The sequence below is a fragment of the Eubalaena glacialis genome, chromosome 16 (genome assembly GCF_028564815.1).
Source record: "Eubalaena glacialis isolate mEubGla1 chromosome 16, mEubGla1.1.hap2.+ XY, whole genome shotgun sequence".
NCBI classification, from domain to species: Eukaryota; Metazoa; Chordata; class Mammalia; order Artiodactyla; family Balaenidae; genus Eubalaena; species Eubalaena glacialis.
In genome coordinates, this window is record NC_083731.1 from 66,348,825 (window position 1) to 66,371,139 (window position 22,315).

The 22,315-nt window shown below is 38.9% G+C and overlaps 1 long non-coding RNA gene across 10 annotated transcripts in view; it reads right to left on the reverse strand.

Annotated features, from left to right (window-relative positions):
• The window catches only part of LOC133076138 (uncharacterized), a 318,595-nt gene extending 296,652 nt beyond the window's left edge, over positions 1–21,943 (reverse strand). For all 10 annotated transcript variants that reach the window (XR_009697491.1, XR_009697493.1, XR_009697496.1 and 7 more), the window contains exon 1: positions 21,477–21,943. This is a non-coding gene — a long non-coding RNA (uncharacterized LOC133076138). The remainder of the gene's footprint in view (positions 1–21,476) is intronic.
• Between the last annotated feature and the right edge of the window lie 372 nt (positions 21,944–22,315).

The following is a 22,315-nucleotide window of genomic DNA, read 5'->3' on the forward strand; positions in this document are numbered from 1 at the left end:
TCATCAAGAAAAAGAGGGAGAGGACTCAAATCAATAAAATTAGAAATGAAAAAGGAGAAATTAAAACAGACACCGCAGAAATACAAAGCATCCTAAGAGACTACTACAAGAAACTCTATGCCAATAAAATGGACAACCTGGAAGAAATGGACAAATTCTTAAAAAGGTATAACCTTCCAAGACTGAACCAGGAAGAAATAGAAAATATGAACAGACCAATCACAAGTAATGAAGTTGAAACTGTGATTAAATATCTTCCAAAAAACCAAAGTCCAGGACCAGATGGCTTCACAGGTGAATTCTATCAAACATTTAGAGAAGAGTTAACACTCATCCTTCTCAAACTCTTCCAAAAAATTGCAGAGGAAGGAACACTCCCAAACTCATTCTATGAGGCCACCATCACCCTGATACCAAAAGCAGACAAAGATACTACAAAAAAAGAAAATTACACACCAATATCACTGATGAATATAGATGCAAAAATCCTCAACAAAATATTAGCAAACAGAATCCAACAGCACATTAAAAGGATCATACACCATGATCAAGTGGGATTTATCCAGGGATACAAGGATTCTTCAATATACGCAAATCAATCAATGTGATACACCATATTAACAAATTGAAGAATAAAAACCAAATGATCATATCAGTAGATGCAGAAAAAGCTTTTGACAAAATTCAACACCTATTTATGATAAAAACTCTCCAGAAAGTGGGCATAGAGGGATCCTATCTCAACATAATTAAGGCCATATACGACAAACCCACAGCAAACATCATTCTCAATGGTGAAAAACTGAAAGCATTTCCTCTAAGATCAGGAACAAGACAAGGATGTCCACTCTCGCCACTATTATTCAACATAGTTTTGGAAGTCCTGGCCATGGCAATCAGAGAAGAAAAAAATAAAAGGAATACAAATTGGAAAAGAAAAAGTAAAACTGTCACTGTTTGCAGATGACATGATACTATACATAGAGAATCCTAAAGATGCCACCAGAAAACTACTAGAGCTAATCAATGAATTTGGTAAAGTTGCAGGATACAAAATTAATGCACAGAAATCTCTTGCATCCTATACACTAATGATGAAAAATCTGAAAGAGAAATTAAGGAAACACTCCCATTTACCATTGCAACAAAAAGAATAAAATACCTAGGAATAAACCTACCTAAGGAGACAAAAGACCTGTATGCAGAAAACTATAAGACACTGATGAAAGAAATTAAAGATGATACCAACAGATGGAGAGATATAGCATGTTCATGGATTGGAAGAATCATTATTGTGAAAATTACTATACTACCCAAAGCAATTTACAGATTCAATGCAATCCCTATCAAATTACCAATAGCATTTTTCATGGAAGTAGAACAAAAAATCTTAAAATTTGTATGGAAACACACAAAGACCCCGAAGAACCAAAGCAGTCTTGAGGGAAAAAAATGGAGCTGGAGGAATCAGGCTCCCAGACTTCAGACTATACTACAAAGCTACAGTAATCAAGACAGTATGGTACTGGCACAAAAACAGAAATATAGGTCAATGGAACAGGATAGAAAGCCCAGAGATAAACCCACACACCTCTGGTCAACTAATGTATGATGAAGGAGGCAAGAATATACAATGGAAAAAAGACAGCCTCTTCAATAAGTGGTGCTGGGAAAACTGGACAGCTACCTGTAAAAGAATGAAATTAGAACACTCCCTAACACTATACACAAAAATAAACTCAAAATGGATTAGAGACCTAAATGTAAGACTGGATACTATAAAACTCTTAGAGGAAAACATAGGAAGAACACTCTTTGACATAAATCACAGCAAGATCTTTTTTGATCCAACTCCTAGAGTAATGGAAATAAAAACAAAAATAAACAAATGGGACCTAATGAAACTTAAAAGCTTTTGCAAAGCAAACTACAATCAAGACGAAAAGACAACCCTCAGAATGGGAGAAAATATTTGCAAACAAATCAGCAGACAAAGGATTAATCTCCAAAATATATAAACAGCTCATGCAGCTCAATATTAAAGAAACAAACAACCCAATCCAAAAATGGGCAGAAGACCTAAATAGACATTTCTTCAAAGAAGACATAAAGATGGCCAAGAAGCACATGAAAAGCTGCTCGGCATCACTAATTATTAGAGAAATGCAAATCAAAACTACAATGAGGTATCACCTCACACCAGTTAGAATGGGCATCATCAGAAAATCTACAAACAACAAATGCTGGAGATGGTGTAGAGAAAAGGGAACACTCTTGCACTGTTGGTGGGAATGTAAATTGATACAGCCACTATGGAGAACAGTATGGAGGTTCCTTAAAAAAGTAAAAATGGAATTACCATATGACCCAGCAATCCCACTACTGGCCATATACCCTGAGAAAACCATAATTCAAAAAGACACATGCACCCCAATGTTCACTGCAGCACTATTTACAATAGCCAGGACATGGAAGCAACCTAAATGCCCATCGACAGATGAATGGATAAAGAAGATGTGATACATATATACACTGGAATATTACTCAGCCATAAAAAGGAACGAAATTGGGTCATTTGTAGAGACGTGGATGGATCTAGAAACTGTCATACAGAGTGAAGTAAGTCAGAAAGAGAAAAACAAATATTGTATATTAACGCATATATGTGGAACCTAGAAAAATGGTACAGATGAACCGGTTTGCAGGGCAGAAATAGAGACACAGATGTAGAGAACAAACGTATGGACACCAAGGGGGGAAAGTGGCCAGGGGACGGGGGGTGGTGGTGTGATGAACTGGGAGATTGGGATTGACATACATACACTAAAATGTATAAAATGGATAACTAATAAGAACCTGCTGTATAAAAAAATTAAAAATATATAAATAAAATTTTAAAAAACATATTACAAAGCTGCAGTAATTAAAGCAGTATGGTTCTGGCATAAAGACAGACATATAAACCAATGGAACAAAACAGCTCAGAAGTATGCCCACACATATATGGTCAAATGACCTTTGATAAAGGTGCCAAGACTATGCAATGGGGAAAGTATAGTCTCTTCAACAAATATGTCTGGAAAACTGGATATCCACAGACAAAAGAATGATATTGGACCCTTATTCTACACCATACACAAAAATAAATTCAAAATAGATGAAATATTTAAATGCAAGAGCTGAAACTATAAAACTCCTAGAATAAAACACAGGGAAAGCTTCATAACATTGGGGTTAGCAATGATTTCTTGGACATGATAAGAAAAGGAAAAACAGACAAGTGCGACTACATAACTAAAAAGCTTTTGTGCAGCAAAGGAAACTATCAACAGAGTAAAAAAACAATCCACAGAATGAGAGAAAATATTTGTAAACTATATATCTGATAAGGAGTTAATATCCAAAATATATAAGAACTCCTACAACTCAGAGCAAAAAAAAATTTTTTTTGTTTAATGGGCAAAGGACTTGAATAGATATTTCTCCAAAGAAGACATACATGTACCCAAAAGGTACATGAAAAGATTCTCATCATTAATCATCAGGGAAATGCAAATCAAAAGAACAATGCAATATCACCTCACACCTGTTTGGATGGCCATTCTCAAAAAACAAAACAAAACAACAAAAAATAACAAGCATTGGTGAGGATGTGGAGAAACTGGAAACTTTTGCACTGTTGGAGGGAATGTAAATTGGTGCAGCCACCATGGAAAACAGAGTGGAAGTTCCTCAAAAAATTAAAAATAGAACTATCATATGATCAAGCAATCCCACTTCAGGATATTCATCCAAAAAAAAAAAAAAAATGAAATCGGGATCTCAAAGAAGCATCTGCACTCCCATGTTCACAGCAGCATTATTCACAATAGCCAAGAGGTGGAAACAACCTAAGTGTCCATGGACAAATGAAAGAATAAAGAAAATATGGTACATACATGCAGTGGAGTACTATTCGGCCTTTAAAAAGAAAGAAATCCCATCATCATGTGCTACAACATGGATGAACTTTGAGGACATAATGTTAAGTGCAATAAGCAAGTCAACAAGAAGGGGAAATACTGCATGATTCCAATCATATGAGGTATCTAAAGTAGTCAAACTCATGGAAGCAGAAAGTAGAATGGTGGTTGCCAGTGGTTGGGGGCAGGGGAAGAAATGAGCAGTTATTGTTCAAAGGGTATAGAGTTTCAATCTATGAAAAAGTTGATGAAAGATGAAAAAGTTGTAGAGATCTACTGTATAACATTGCACGTAAAACTAGAAGTACTGTGCTGTACACTTAAAAATTTGCTAAGAGGGTAGATTTCATGTTATGTGTCTTTTTAGCACAATAAAAAAATTTAGGGACACTTCTACATCTTTTTTTTTTTTTTTTTTAAACATCTTTATTGAAGTATAATTGCTTTACAATGGTGTGCTAGCTTCTGCTTTACAACAAAGTGAATCAGTTACACATATACATATGTTGCCATATCTCTTCCCTCTTGCATCTCCCTCCCTCCCACCCTCCCTATCCCACCCCTCTAGGTGGTCACAAAGCACCGAGCTGATCTCCCTGTGCTATGCGGCTGCTTCCCACTAGTTATCTATTTTACATTTGGTAGTGTATATATGTCCATGACACTCTCTCACCCTGTCACATCTCACCCCTCCCCCTCCCCATATCCTCAAGTCCATTCTCTAGTAGGTCTGTGTCTTTATTCCCATCTTGCCACTAGGTTCTTCATGACCTCTTTTTTTTTTTTTTTTTCCCTTAGATTCCATATATATGTGTTAGCATACTGTATTTGTTTTTCTCTTTCTGACTTACTTCACTCTGTATGACAGACTCTAACTCCATCCACCTCATTACAAACACCTCCATTTCATTTCTTTTTATGGCTGAGTAATATTCCATTGTATATATGTGCCACATCTTCTTTATCCATTCATCCGATGATGGACACCTAGGTTGCTTCCATGTCCTGGCTATTGTAAACAGAGCTGCAATGAATATTTTGGTACATGACTCTTTCTGAATTATGGTTTTCTCAGGGTATATGCCCACTAGTGGGATTGCTGGGTCATATGGTAGTTCTATTTTTAGTTTTTTAAGGAACCTCCATACTGTTCTCCATAGTGGCTGTATCAATTTACATTCCCACCAACAGTGCAAGAGTGTTCCCTTTTCTCCACACCCTCTCCAGCATTTATTGTTTCTAGATTTTTTGATGATGGCCATTCTGACCGGTGTGAGATGATACCTCATTGTAGTTTTGATTTGCATTTCTCTAATGATTAATGATGTTGAGCATTCTTTCATGTGTCTGTTGGCAATCTGTATCTCTTCTTTGGAGAAATGTCTATTTAGGTCTTCTGCCCATTTTTGGATTGGGTTGTTTGTTTTTTTGTTATTGAGCTGCATGAGCTGCTTGTAAATCTTGGAGATTAATCCTTTGTCCGTTGCTTCATTTGCAAATATTTTCTCCCATTCTGAGGGTTGTCTTTTGGTCTTGTTTATGGTTTCCTTTGCTGTGCAAAAGCTTTTAAGTTTCATTAGGTCCCATTTGTTTATTTGTGTTTTTATTTCCATTTCTCTAGGACCTGGGTCAAAAAGGATCTTGCTGTGACTTATGTCATACAGTGTTCTGCCTATGTTTTCCTCTAAGAGTTTGATAGTGTCTGGCCTTACACTTAGGTCTTTAATCCATTTTGAGTTTATTTTTGTGTATGGTGTTAGGGAGTGTTCTAATTTCATACTTTTACATGTACCTGTCCAATTTTCCCAGCACCACTTATTGAAGAGGCTGTCTTTTCTCCACTGTATATGCTTGCCTCCTTTATCAAAGATAAGGTGACCATATGTGCGTGGGCTTATCTCTGGGCTTTCTATCCTGTTCCATTGATCTATATTTCTGTTTTTGTGCCAGTACCAAACTGTCTTGATTACTGTAGCTTTGTAATATAGTCTGAAGTCAGGGAGCCTGATTCCTCCAGCTCCATTTTTCGTTCTCAAGATTGCTTTGGCTATTCGGGGTCTTTTGTGTTTCCATACAAATTGTAAAATTTTTTGTTCTAGTTCTGTGAAAAATGCCAGTGGTAGTTTGATAGGGATTGCATTGAATCTGTAGAGTGCTTTGGGTAGCAGAGTCATTTTCACAATGTTTATTCTTCCAATCCAAGAACATGGTATATCTCTCCATCTATTTGTATCATCTTTAATTTCTTTCATCAGTGTCCTATAATTTTCTGCATACAGGTCTTTTGTCTCCTTAGGTAGGTTTATCCCTAGGTATTTTATTCTTTTTGTTGCAATGGTAAACGGGAGTGTTTTCTTAATTTCACTTTCAGATTTTTCATCATTAGTATACAGGAATGCAAGAGATTTCTGTGCATTAATTTTGTATCCTGCTACTTTACCAAATTCATTGATTAGCTCTAGTAGTTTTCTGGTAGCATCTTTTGGATTCTCTATGTATAGTATCATGTCATCTGCAAACAGTGACAGCTTTACTTCTTCTTTTCCGATTTGGATTCCTTTTATTTCTTTTTCATCTCTGATTGCTGTGGCTAACACTTCCAAAACTATGTTGAATAATAGTGGTGAGAGTGGGCAACCTTGTCTTGTTCCTGATCTTAGTGGAAATGGTTTCAGTTTTTCACCATTGAGGACAATGTTGGCTGTGGGTTTGTCATATACGGCCTTTATTATGTTGAGGAAAGTTCCCTCTATGCCTACTTTCTGCAGGACTTTTATCATAAATGGGTGTTGAATTTTGTCGAAAGCTTTCTCTGCATCTATTGAGATGATCATATGGTTTTTCTCCTTCAATTTGTTAATATGATGTATCACGTTGATTGATTTGCGTATATTGAAGAATCCTTGCATTCCTGGAATAAACCCCACTTGATCATGGTGTATGATCCTTTTAATGTGCTGTTGGATTCTGTTTGCTAGTATTTTGTTGAGGATTTTTGCATCTATGTTCATCAGTGATATTGGCCTGTAGTTTTCTTTCTTTGTGACATCTTTGCCTGGTTTTGGTATCAGGGTGATGGTGGCCTCGTAGAATGAGTTGGGGAGTGTTCCTCCCTCTGCAATATTTTGGAAGAGTTTGAGAAGGATAGGTGTTAGCTCTTCTCTAAATGTTTGATAGAATTCGCCTGTGAAGCCATCTGGTCCTGGGCTTTTGTGTGTTGGAAGATTTTTAATCACAGTTTCAATTTCAGTGCTTGTGATTGGTCTGTTCATATTTTCTATTTCTTCCTGGTTCAGTCTCAGCAGGTTGTGCATTTCTAAGAATCTGTCCATTTCTTCCAGGTTGTCCATTTTATTAGCATAGAGTTGCTTGTAGTAATCTCTTATGATCGTTTGTATTTCTGCAGTGTCAGTGGTTACTTCTCCTTTTTCATTTCTAATTCTATTAATCTGAGTCTTCTCCTTTTTTCTCTTGATGAGTCTGGCTAATGGTTTATCAATTTTGTTTATCTTCTCAAAGAACCAGCTTTTAGTTTCATTGATTTTTGCTATTGTTTCCTTCATTTCTTTTTCATTTATTTCTGATCTGATCTTTATGATTTCTTTCCTTCTGCTAGCTTTGGGGTTTTTTTGTTCTTCTTTCTCTAATTGCTTTAGGTGCAAGGTTAGGTTGTTTATTCGAGATGTTTCCTGTTTCTTGATGTAGGCTTGTATTGCTATAAACTTCCCTCTTAGAACTGCTTTTGCTGCATCCCATAGGTTTTGGGTCGTCGTGTCTCCATTGTCATTTGTTTCTAGGTATTTTTTGATTTCCCCTTTGATTTCTTCAGTGATCACTTCGTTATTAAGTAGTGTATTGTGTAGCCTCCATGTGTTTGTATTTTTTACAGATCTTTTCCTGTAATTGATATCTAGTCTCATAGCGTTGTGGTCGGAAAAGATACTTGATACGATTTCAATTTTTTAAAATTTACCAAGGCTTGATTTGTGACCCAAGATATGATCTATCCTGGAGAATGTTCCATGAGCACTTGAGAAAAATGTGTATTCTGTTGTTTTTGGGTGGAATGTCCTATAAATATCAATTAAGTCCATCTTGTTTAATGTATCATTTAAAGCTTGTGTTTCCTTATTTATTTTCATTTTGGATGATCTGTCCATTGGTGAAAGTGGGGTGTTAAAGTCCCCTACTATGATTGTGTTACTGTCGATTTCCCCTTTTATGGCTGTTAGTATTTGCCTTATGTATTGAGGTGCTCCTATGTTGGGTGCATAAATATTTACAATTGTTATACCTTCCTCTTGGATCGATCCCTTGATCATTATATAGTGTCCGTCTTTGTCTCTTGTAATTGTCTTTATTTTAAAGTCTATTTTGTCTGATATGAGAATTGCTACTCCAGCTTTCTTTTGATTTCCATTTGCATGGAATATCTTTTTCCATCCCCTCACTTTCAGTCTGTATGTGTCCCTAGGTCTGAAGTGGGTCTCTTGTAGACAGCATATATATGGGTCTTGTTTTTGTATCCATTCAGCCAGTCTGTGTCTTTTGGTGGGAGCATTTAATCCATTTACATTTAAGGTAATTATCGATATGTATGTTCCTATTCCCATTTTCTTAAATGTTTTGGGTTTGTTATTGTAGGTGTTTTCCTTCTCTTGTGTTTCTTGCCTAGAGAAGTTCCTTTAGCATTTGTTGTAAAGCTGGTTTGGTGGTGCTGAACTCTCTCAGCTTTTGCTTGTCTGTAAAGGTTTTAATTTCTCCATCGAATCTGAATGAGATCCTTGCTGGGTAGAGTAATCTTGGTTGTAGGTTTTTCTCCTTCATCACTTTAAGTATATCCTGCCACTCCCTTCTGGCTTGCAGCGTTTCTGCTGAAAGATCAGCTGTTAACCTTATGGGGATGCCCTTGTGTGTTATCTGTTGTTTTTCCCTTGCTGCTTTTAATATGTTTTCTTTATATTTAATTTTTGATAGTTTGAGTAATATGTGTCTTGGTGTGTTTCTCCTTGGATTTATCCTGTATGGGACTCTCTGTGCTTCCAGGACTTGATTAACTATTTCCTTTCCCATATTAGGGAAGTTTTCAACTATAATCTCTTCAAATATTTTCTCAGTCCCTTTCTTTTTCTCTTCTTCTTCTGGGACCCCTATAATTCGAATGTTGGTGCGTTTAATGTTGTCCCAGAGGTCTCTGAGACTGTCCTCAGTTCTTTTCATTCTTTTTTCTTTATTCTGGTCTGCAGTAGTTATTTCCACCATTTTATCTTCCAGGTCACTTATCCGTTCTTCTGCCTCAGTTATTCTGCTATTGATCCCATCTAGAGTATTTTTAATTTCATTTATTGTGCTTGTCATCGTTTCTTGGTTCCTCTTTAGTTCTTCTATGTCCTTGTTAAATGTTTCTTGCATTTTGTCTATTCTATTTCCAAGACTTTGGATCATCCTTACTATCATTATTCTGAATTCTTTTTCAGGTAGACTACCTATTTCCTCTTCATTTGTTAGGTCTGGTGTGTTTTGACCCTGCTCCTTCATCTGCTGTGTGTTTTTCTGTCTTCTCATTTTGCTTATCTTACTGTGTTTGGGGTCTCCTTTTCACAGGCTGCAGGTTCGTAGTTCCCGTTGTTTTTGGTATCTGTCCCCAGTGGTTAAGGTTGGTTCAGTGGGTTGTGTAGGTTTCCTGGTGGAGGGAACTAGTGCCTGTGTTCTGGTGGATGAGGCTGGATGTTGTCTTTCTGGTGGGTTCGTCCACGTCTGGTGGTGTGTTTTGGGGTGTCTGTGGCCTTATTATGATTTTAGGCAGCCTCTCTGTTAATGGATGGGGCTGTGTTCCTCTCTTGCTAGTTGTTTGGCATAGGGTGTCCAGCACTGTAGCTTGCTGGTCGTTGAGTGAAGCTGGGTCTTGATGTTGAGATGGAGATCTGTGAGAGATTTTCGCCGTTTGGTATTACGTGGAGCTGGGAGGTCTCTTGTGGACCAGTGTCCTGAAGTTGGCTCTCCCACCTCAGAGGCACAGCCCTGATGCCTGGCTGGAGCACCAAGAGCCTTTCATCCACACGGTAGATCCGCAGTTGATCATTAAATGATATAACTCAGGAACAGCCAGATGAAAGGGATGCATAGGGCAAGGCACGGGGAATGGGAGCAGAGTTCCCATGCCTTCTCCAGGTGCACCACTCTCCCAGCTCCAAGCTCTCTGAACCCTCACTTCTACATCTTAATAAATGATTTTATAACCACGAAATTATTCATTAAAAATTTTAAATTCACTGAATAGGTTATAGAAGATAAGAACCAGCTCAAGACAAAATTAGTTAACTCCAAATACATTTGAGGAAATTACACAAAATACAGCACAAATAGAAAGGAATATACAATCTGCAGGAGGGAGTAAGAAACAAAGACTAGAAGAAAAGGTTTAACATATATCTAGTAGGATAATAAGAAGAGAAAATGGTGAAAAAGCAATATTTAGGTCTGACTAATCACAGGACTCTATTCTCCTGGACACAAAGTTTGGGCCGAGGGTGAGGCTATGTTGAAACATGTCCAAATAGAGTATCTCCTTAGGGTAGATATATGATGTTGGGAGATTTAAGGACTTTTCACTGGATTGAAAGATACAATGTCAGAAGCAGGGTATTGTGCTTTGGGTGGTGGGGGGTAGAGACACGTGCAGCATGAGATAGAAAATTTTTATAATTCCTTAACTTTGTTCCACACCTATTTTATTCTTTCTTTCCACAAGTTACATCCGGGGCGAACCCAAAAAACAAAAGCACACACTTCTGAGCATGCACTGTGAACCCGACACTTTTCTAGGCAGTGGGAATAAGATGAGTTAAGACCTGATCCACGGAGAACCAGAACATCAGGGGCTGAAAGGAACTGAAGGCAGCCTCCTGGTGTCACATCCAGAGCTCCTCTGCTCTGTCTTCCTCCCTCACAATTCTAGAGCACCGTGTGCCAGGCATGACAATGATTGAGAGCTAAATGAAGGTATCTTAACCTCCTCTAGACCCTGGTTTGAGTTCATAATGAAATGAAATGCACCAGCCTCCCTCTGGTAGCCAGGGTCACTCTCCCCGTGCTCTTTCGGCAGAAGCATCTCATTTGAAACAGCTTGGGCTCCCTGGGCTCTTTGTAAGGATTGGTGGGGATGAGTTTCGATGTTTTACAATTGTTGTGAAAAATCCTCTGCTCACAGCCTAAGAGAGAGCAAGGCCATGCATAGAGTGGGGGCCAAATCATCAGGCACTGGGCACGCTGGAACCTGTAGCCAGATGACCCTGGATGGCAGTGGGGTCTGCTGAGTGATCAGGACGGGGCAGCAGACACAACGATTAAATAGGGACTGCTGAAAATGAAAGAAGACACTGCAAAATAAAAAAGTACTGCCGTACTACACTCTAAACAAAATGGATTAAAGAATCAACTTAAATCCTTTTGCACTTGAGTGAAAATTCAAGTAAGTCAGCTCAAAAGATTTCTGGATCAGCAGCTTACCTTCAAGGCGGTTAAATGTAAGTTGTTCTTTCTTCCTAGAAATCATTCCTTAACTTCATTAGACATAGGGTGACTTTTGTTTTTTAATTTGCTTAGAGACAGTCTTAGTTTATATCTGTGTGTCACGTTTGTCTTTTTCAGCATCGGTTCTGGATTTTTTAAACAAAGTATTATTATTATTACTAGCACTATTATTATTATTTGCATTAAAGTTAGCCAGGATGGGCTCAGTAGACTTCCAGCGCAATGCTGTGATGTGACTCTCAGAGCTCCCATCAGAACTGAAAGACTATTCCCCAAATGCCAGGAGGGGCTTCTGGCAGAAAGCCCCATGAGGCCACACCCCCTTCCCAGGGTACCCACGCCCAATGACTGCTTTATGTGGAAGTATAAATGTCCAGCCCCCTCACCCAACTTCAGAGCTCCCTATGGGGTTGGCCCATGTTGAGGCTGCCTCATAAGCCAGCTTCTCCTTCTGCCCAATCCTCCTGTCTTTTCCAAGCCTATGGTCCCAAGAGCACTCCCTAACAAACTCCTGCACACCAATCTCCATCTCAGCAGGCCACAGCCTCTGGCAATCACCATTTGGTGCTTTTACTTCCTACCATGGACTTGTCTAGTAGTAAATGAGACATAGATAGTGTGTTCTCACTCTGGTTAAATCCAAGGATGCTGCGATAACCTATCTCACTTTTTCCAATCTTATTCAGCCACAACACGTGATGGACAAAGTGATGCCCAGATGGCTCTTCAAAGAAGGATGTGCTGCCTAGCTGTGGGCAGTGCAGTGAGCAAGACAGCCTCTAGCTGTCAGATTCTTCAGGGTGTGCCTCAGCTTCAGAGAGTGGCCCCACCAAATGTCATGCCCCTTCCAGGACAGCCCATACTTGGTGACCAGGTGAGGTGTGCGTATAAAGATCCAGCCACTTGGGCCCTATATGGGACCTCTCTGATGGGCCACACTCACTCCAGAACTCCCAGCCAGGTTAGCCAAGGCTTCGTCAAGCCTGCATTGAAGTTGGACAGCTCCCTCTGCCCAGTCTTGCTTTTCCCTCTTCTTTTCGTGGGTGTTGTTCCCAAATAAACATCTTGAACCCCAAACTTCCTCTCAGCAGCTGCTTCTGGATAACTCAATCTGCAACACAACACCTCTCTTTTCAGGACAGCTTATGGGGTGTTCACTTAACAAAGAAAGTGTGTTAGGAAACTAGCAGCTAGGAACAGCTCCTTCCCATCTGGGAAATGGAGAAAGAAGATTTGGTGTTGCTGCCTCTGCTGGCCCCTTGGGATACTAGCCAGTTGTGGGGCGACCGCTGTCTTAATTTGAGAGATGCTTGCTATCAGCAAGCCACCATTTGTGCAGTCAGTGGAAAACAAGTCTAGGTGTATGTGAAATATTTATGGAAAATAAAGACTGAGTAGTCCTCTGTCCCATAGAAAATAGAAAGTAATATAACTGCTCTTGCTACAGTGGTATGCTGCATAAATCTACAACTATTCTGTATTTATTTGGTAACACTTTTAAAATTGGCAACAAATATTTTGACATTAATGGGCTCAAAAAATGAAAGGGACTGTTTAATCAACAAATACTCCATTCATGAGAAAGTTAATGACAAACCTATAAATTTCAAAATGTTTATCAACACTGACCACCTACCATGGGGGACCATATAATACCACTGATTCCACAAAATTCAGAAGACACAAATATGCTGAAGCATCAATATCAGCTTCCAAAGATCGTGCCTGAAGACAATGACCTAACACATACAGTTTGGAAAGCATGCAGCAAAGCAAGACTTTGCATTTAGATCAAATAACTGTTCCTCTAAATTCATCTTATTCTAAATATTAATTAATTTATAACATTAACTTTATTCCATTTTTCTTGTGCACATACAAAAGTGTAGCTGTTAATACACTGGCTCCAATGCAGAAAAACATTTCAAACAATTAAATGATGTCACTTTTACATCAGTGTAATCAGACACTGCATATTGGAAAACAATTATTTTTCAATAATGATTCAATTTTTTAAATGTCATGGTACCAAAGTAAAGTATTTGGAATTTCATCCTGTTGAAAGTAAAACATTTGACATTCCTAGAGCGAGATGTCATTATAAACTCAGTTAAATGAATCAGTGCTACTGTAAATTCAGTGTTTAAAAAGTTCAAACTAAAGTTATCCTTGCATAACAATATAAATACAAATTTTGATGGAGCATAGTGCCATGGTAAAACCATGTTCTTTCTAAAGAAATTTATGGAGTAGAAATGTGCTTGGCATTAGGTGTGGTGCAACATAATTTATCTTTGCACTCAAGTTGCCAAATAGTAGCAGTAGCTATAAAAACTTATAAATATTGTAACATATACATAGTTAGAATAACTGAACTACACATTTTTTGTGCAAAAAACCTGATTTTGAATACAAAGCAGTATGTGTTTTTCTCTTTGCTGGCTGCCATAAGTAGGATTAGAGATATTTGAGCCTTTGAAGAAATAATTTGTAAATGAATCTAAGTCCCCTATAATGGTATTGAACTCTTTATAAATGAGCCTTCTAAATTTGGGCCATATTTTTCCAAAATAGTTTTGGAAAATTTCTTATCCACATTTTCAATGAATGAAAGATCAAAAAGCTCCAGTTTTCCAGACCTTCAGAAAATGGGGATTATTGGTAACAAGGTATTAAAAACAGCAAGACACTAAAATTTGTCCCCATAAAGAAAGGAACTGAACAAATTAAATGGTGACAGCTCGGTAGAGGAACCAAGATGGTGGAGTAGAAGGACGTGCTCTCACTCCCTCTTGTGAGAACACCAGAATCACCACTAGCTGCTGGACAACCATTGACAGGAAGACACTGGAACTCACCAAAAAAATACCCCACATCCAAAGACAAAGGAGAAGCCACAATGAGACGGTAGGAGGGGTGCAATCACAGGAAAATCAAATCCCATAACTGCTGGGTGGGTGACTCACAGACTGGAGAACACTTATACCACAGAAGTCCACCCACTGGAGTGAAGGTTCTGAGCCCCACGTCAGGCTTCCCAACCTGGGGGTGCGGCAAGGGGAGGAAGAATTCCTAGAGAATCAGACTTTGAAGCCTAGTGGGATTTGACTGCAGGACTTCGACAGGACTGGGGAAAACAGAGACTCCACTCTTGGAGGGCACACACAAAGTAGTGTGTGCATCGGGACCCAGGGGAAGGAGCAGTGACCTCAGGGGAGACTGAACCAGACTTACCTCCTAGTGTTAGAGGTTCTCCTGCAGAGGCGGGGGGTGGCTGTGGCTCACTGTGGGGACAAGGACACTGGCAGCAGAAGTTCTGGGAAGTACTCCTTGGTGGGAGCCCTCCCAGAGTCCGCCATTAGCCCCACCAAAGAACCCAGGTAGGCTCCAGTGTTGGGTTGCCTCAGGCCAAACAACCAACAGGGAGGGAACCCAGCCCCACCCATCAACAGTCAAGCGGATTAAAGTTTTACTGAGCTCTGCCCACCAGAGCAACAGTCAGCTCTACCCACCGCCAGTCCCTCCCATCATGAAACTTACACAAGCCTCTTAGATAGCCTCATCCACCAGAGGGCAGACAGCAGAAGCAAGAAGAACTACAATCCTGCAGCCTGTGGAACAAAAACCACATTCACAGAAAGATAGACAAGATGAAAAGGCAGAGGGCTATGTACCAGATGAAGGAACAAGATAAAACCCCAGAAAAACAACTACATGAAGTGGAGATAGGCAAACTTCCAGAAAAAGAATTCAGAATAATGATACTGAAGATGATCCAGGACCTCGGAAAAAGAATGGAGGCAAAGATCGAGAAGATGCAAGAAATGTTTAACAAAGACATAGAAGAATTAAAGAACAAACAAACAGAGATGAACAATACAATAACTGAAATGAAAACTACACTAGAAGGAATCAATAGCAGAATAACTGAGGCAGAAGAACGGGTAAGTGACCTGGAAGACAGAATGGTGGAATTCACTGCTGCAGAACAGAATAAAGAAAAAAGAATGAAAAGAAATGAAGACAGCCTGAGAGACCTACCTCTGGGACAACATTAAACGCAACAACATTCGCATTATAGGGGTCCCAGAAGGAGAAGAGAGAGAGGAAGGACCAGAGAAAATATTTGAAGACATTATAATCGAAAACTTCCCTAACATGGAAAAGGAAATAGCCACCCAAGTCCAGGAAGCGCAGAGAGTCCCATACAGGATAAACCCAAGGAGAAACACGCCGAGACACGTAGTAATCAAATTGGCAAAAATTAAAGACAAAGAAAAATTACTGAAAGCAGCAAGGGAAAAATGACAAATAACATACAAGGGAACTCCCATATGGTTAACAGCTGATTTCTCAGCAGAAACTCTACAAGCCAGAAGGGAGTGGCATGATATACTTAAAGTGATGAAAGGAAAGAACCTACAACCAAGATTACTCTACCTGGCAATGATCTCATTCAGATTTGATGGAAAAATCAAAAGCTCTACAGACAAGCAAAAGCTAAGAGAATTCAGCACCACCAAAGCAGCTCTACAGCAAATGCTAAAGGAACTTCTCTAACTGGGAAACACAAGAGAAGAAAAGGACCTACAAAAACAAACCCAAAACGATTAAGAAAATGGTCACAGGAACATACATATTGATGATTACCTTAAACATGAATGGATTAAATGCTCCAACCAAAAGACACAGGCTCACTGAATGGATACAAAAACAAGACCCATATATATGTTGTCTACAAGAGACCCACTTCAGACCTAGGGACACATACAGACTGAAAGTGAGGGGATGGAAAAAGATATTCCATGCAAATGGAAATCAAAAGAAAGCAATACTCATATCAGATAAAATAGACTTTAAAATAAAGAATGTTACAAGAGACAAGGAAGGACACTACATAATGATCAAGGGATCAATCCAAGAAGAAGGTATAACAATTATAAATATATATGCACCCAACATAGGAGCACCGCAATACATAAGGCAACTGCTAAGAGCTATAAAAGAGGAAATCGACAGTAACACAATAATAGTTGGGGACATGAACACCTCACTTACACCAACGGACAGATCATGCAAAATGAAAATAAATAAGGAAGCAGAAGCTTTAAATGACACAATAGACCAGATAGATTTAATTGATATTTATAGGACATTCCATCCAAAAACAGCAGATTACACTTTCTTCTCAAGTGCGCACGGAACATTCTCCAGGATAGATCACATCTAGGGTCACAAATCAAGCCTCAGTAAACTTAAGAAAACTGAAAACATATCAAGCATCTTTTCTGACCACAACGCTATGAGTTTAGAAATGAATTACAGGGAAAAAAACGTAAAAAACACAAACACATGGAGGCTAAACAATACGTTACTAAATAACCAAGAGATCACTGAAGAAATCAAAGAGGAAATCAAAAAACACCTAGAGACAAATGACAATGAAAACACAACAATCCAAAACCTATGGAATGCAGCAAAAGCAGTTCTAAGACGGAAGTTTATAGCTATACAAGTCTACCTCAAGAAACAAGAAAAATCTCAAATAAACAATCTAACCTTACACCTAAAGGAACTAGAGAAAGAACATACAAAACCCAAGTTAGCAGAAGGAAAGAAATTATAAAGATCAAAGAAGAAACAAGTGAAATAGAAACAAAGAAAACAATAGCAAAGATCAATAAAACTAAAAGCTGGTTCTTTGAGAAGATAAACAAAATTGATAAACCATTAGCCAGACTCATCAAGAAAAAGAGGGAGAGGACTCAAATCAATAAAATTAGAAATGAAAAAGGAGAAGCTAAAACAGACACCGCAGAAATACAAAGCATCCTGAGACACTACTACAAGAAACTCTATGTCAATAAAATGGAACCTGGAAGAAATGGACAAATTCTTACAAAGGTATAACCTTCCAAGACTGAACCAGGAAGAAATAGAAAATATGAACAGACCAATCACAAGTAATGAAGTTGAAACTGTGATTAAATATCTTCCAACAAACGGAAGTCCAGGACCAGATGCCTTCATAGGTGAATTCTATCAAACATTTAGAGAAGACCTAACACCCATCTTTCTCAAACTCTTCCAAAAAACTGCAGAGGAAGGAACACTCCCAAACTCATTCTATGAGGCCACCATCACCCTGATACCAAAACCAGACAAAGACACTACAAAAAAAGAAAATTACAGACCAATATCACTGATGAATATAGATGCAAAAATCCTCAACAAAATACTAGCAAACAGAATCCAACAGCACATTAAAAGGATCATACACCATGATCAAGTGGGATTTATCACAGGGATGCAAGGGTTCTTCAATATACGCAAATCAGTCAATGTGATACACCATATTAACAAATTGAAGAATAAAAATCATATGATCATCCCAATAGATGCAGAAAAAGCTTTTGACAAAATTCAACATCCATTTATGATAAAAACTCCCCAGAAAGTGGGCATAGAGGGAACCTACCTCAACATAATAAAGGCCATATACGACAAACCCACAGCAAACATCATATTCACTGGTGAAAAGCTGAAAGCACTTCCTCTAAGATCAGGAACAAGATAAGGATGTCCACTCTCACCACTATTATTCAACATAGTTTTGGAAGTCCTAGCCATGGCAATCAGAGAAGAAAAAGAAATAAAAGGAATAGAAATTGGAAAAGAAAAACTGTCACTGTTTGCAGATCACATGATACTATACATAGAGAATCTTAAAGATGCCACCAGAAAACTACTAGAGCTAATCAATGAATTTGGTAAAGTTGCAGGATACAAAATTAATGCACAGAAATCTCTTGCATTCCTATACACTAATGATGAAAAATCTGAAAGAGAAATTATGGAAACACTCCCATTTACCATTGCAACAAAATGAATAAAATACCTAGGAATAAACCTACCTAGGGAGACAAAAGACCTGTATGCGGAAAACTATAAGACACTGATGAAAGAAATTAAAGATGATACCAACAGACGGAGAGATATACCATGTTCTTGGATTGGAAGAATCAATAATGTGAAAATGACTATACTACCCAAAGCAATGTACAGATTCAATGAAATCCCTATCAAATTACCAATGGCATTTTTTACAGAACTAGAACAAAAAATCTTAAAATTTGTATGGAGACACAAAAGACCCCGAATAGCCAAAGCAGTCCTGAGGGGAAAAAACGGAGCTGGAGGAATCAGGCCCCCTGACTTCAGACTATACCAGAAAGCTGCAGTAATCAAGACAATATGGTACTGGCACAAAAACAGAAACATAGATCAATGGAACAAGATAGAAAGCCCAGAGATAAAACCACGCACCTATGGTCAACTAATCTATGACAAAGAAGGCAAGGATATACAATGGAGAAAAGACAGTCTCTTCAATAAGTGGTGCTGGGAAAACTGGACAGCTACATGTAAAAGTATGAAATTAGAACACTCTCTAACACCATACACAAAAATAAATTCAAAATGGATTCGAGACCTAAATGTAAGACCGGACACTATAAAACCCTTAGAGGAAAACATAGGAAGAACACTCTTTGACATAAATCACAGCAAGATCTTTTTTGATCCAACTCCTAGAGTAATGGAAATAAAAACAAAAATAAACAAATGGGACCTAATGAAACTTCAAAGCTTTCTCACAGCAAAGGAAACCATAAACAAGACGAAAAGACAACCCTCAGATAGGGAGAAAATATTTGCAAACGAATCAACGGACAAAGGATTAATCTCCAATATATATAAACAGCTCATGCAGCTCAATATTAAAGAAACAAACAACCCAATCCAAAAATGGGCAGAAGACCTAAATAGACATTTCTTCAAAGAAGACATAAAGATGGCCAAGAAGCACATGAAAAGCTGCTCGGCATCACTAATTATTAGAGAAATGCAAATCAAAACTACAATGAGGTATCACCTCACACCAGTTAGAATGGGCATCATCAGAAAATCTACAAACAACAAATGCTGGAGACGGTGTGGAGAAAAGGGAACCCTCTTGCACTGTTGGTGAGAATGTAAATTGATACAGCCACTATGGAGAACAGTAGGGAGGTTCCTTAAAAAAGTAAAAATGGAATTACCATATGATCCAGCAATCCCACTACTGGGCATACACCCAGAGAAAACCATAAATCAAAAAGACACATACACCCCAATGTTCTTTGCGGCACTATTTACAACAGCCAGGTCATGGAAGCAACCTAAATGCCCATTGACAGACAAATGGATAAAGAAGAAGTGGTACATATATACAATGGAATATTATGCAGCCATAAAAAGGAACGAAATTGAGTCATTTGTTGAGACGTGGATGGATCTAGAGACTGTCATACAGAGTGAAGTAAGTCAGAAAGAGAAAAACATATATCGTATATTAAAGCATGTATGTGGAACCTAGAAAAATGGTACAGATGAACCAGTTTTTAGGGCAGAAGTTGAGACACAGATGTAGAGAACAGATGTATGTACACCAAGGGGGGAAAGCCGCAGTGGGGTGGGGATGGTGGTGTGCTGAATTGGGAGATTGGGATTGACATGTATACACTGATGTGTATAAAATTGATGACTAATAAGAACCTGCTGTATAAAAAAATAAATTAAATAAAATTCAAAAATTTTTTTAAAAAACTAATACTAAACTTTCTTTGGGTTATTTGTATGGAAATATGTTAATATAAATGTTTCAGACATTACATGGAATTCCTAAAAATCTTATATGTTCTGGTATAATGTTATAAGTCATAATTCTAGTTATTACTTTAAAATGTATATCTCAGAAATAACTAAATTTCCTTGTCAATTGCATTATCATGAACTTTCATCAAATCTTTAACCGCGGTCATTTTTAAGTCTTTTGTCATTTACAGACAGTTCTGGGTGTACTCTGATGCTTTTGCAAAAATGTTCCTATAAAAGGGTTTCATCTTCAAGGAATTCATGGAAAAGACTCTGACAAGTACAGGTTTCTAGTAACTGGCTATACTGCTGAACTGAATGAATAAGCCTTTTCAGAACTCTAATGGAAAACTGATGAATTCATAAAAGTGCTAACAAAAGATCAAGATGAAAAAAAAATTAATTACATGGGACTGAGTGAACTGATGAGGATGATTATAATTTTTGTGACTTTCTGTTTGAATAAAAAAATGTGATGTAAATTTATGTAAAAAGAACTTAATGTAAAACAATGCCACTCTTCTCACATATTTTCTCTTGTTTTCGAAAATATAGATATTTTCTGTTAAAAACGTGATTTATGCTGACACATAATAGGTTGATTTTTGTTATTATAAATGAATTAATAAATATTTTTAAGTTTCCAAATATAAAAAAAAAATGGTGACAGCTCAAATGATGTGCAAGATTTAATTTTGAAATTCTATAACTGCACTTTGGAATATCTCACATTGTAGAAAGAAGTTTTCTTTTTTTTTTTTTTAAATACAGCTCCTATCTTTCCTGTACCAGACTAGGGGAAAATTGAGAACTAAATTTTGCAAAATATAAACTTGGTAAAATAGAGAAAACTAATTTGACAAGCTTTGCCTTGCGAAAATACTTTCTGAAGAAAGGTATTCTGAATGGAGGCAAAAACTACCCTTGAAAATACATTAGAATTGAGAATATCATCCACTTAGAATTTGTTCTGATCCTATTAAGTAGACTAGAGAGAGTACATTCTCCAACATACTATGGTCTACAGTGGTCCATTGAGGGTTCGTTTCAAATTTCTTAGCCACAAAATGCAACTTCAAAGAAAATTTCAGGTAATTTTCTTTAAAAATTTAACACAGCAAGACCACATGGGGGAAAGAAAAACACATTCTTCAGAAAAATAAAGTAGCATGGTATTTGAGATACATGTGTTTTAAGAAACTCATTAATGGGGGTGGATAACTATTCTGATTCCTTTTCAATATTTACTTTTCACTATTAAAAAAAAAAGTAGTTTTAAAAGTTTACTTTGAGGTCGATCGATGGATGTGGTGACGTCCGGCTCGCCCGGGCCGGGCCTAGGCCGCGCCAGACGATGGACAGACGTTCATGGCGAACTGGGCCGCCCTTCTCGTTCTGCCCGGCGCCCCTCGCCTCTCCTCCGCGCCGGTCGGTGGTGTCGGAAGGCAGGGGTGCGGCGTCCGGCCCGACCCCCGGTCTCCCGACCCCAGCCTCAGGGCCTGGGCGGGCCGGCGTCCTCTGCCACTCTCGCTTCGCCGCCTCAGCGCGTCTCGCGAGAAGCGCTCCCCGCGGTGGGGTTTGGCTGGGGCCACGGCGGCGGCGTGCGTCCCTCGGTGCCGGAGTGCGTCCCGCCTGGCCCTTGGCGGTACCCCTGGAGCGCTCCAGGTCGGCGTTCAGGTGCCGGAGACCGAGCGGTGGCGTCGTCTCCTGTTCCCTGTGAGCCCCTCGGGTCCCCACTGCGGCGGTGCTTCCGGTGAGCAGCTCTCTTGGGGAGTTGAGACGGTAAGGGAGGCACGGCTGTCCCCTTCGTGGGGCTGGCTGCCGCCTCGTCGCGGTCGTCCTCACTGCGTGCCGGGGGGCGGGGCGGGGGGGAGACTGACTGTCAAAGGTCTCCCTGCCTAGGTGAGTTAGGTGAGTCAACGAATGCGCACGTTGCTCAGAGCCCTGCACTGTAATGCATTCAGAACCGGAGACGTCCGCGCACTTACAGCCTCTGCTGGGCTAGCAGAGATCCTAAAATGCCACAGTCGCTTCCTTACAAGATTCCCATCGCTTCCATAATACCATGGAAGTGAGGTGCGGGAGGCAGGAGGACCAGGTAGTTCTTTCTGACAGTGGTCTCTTTG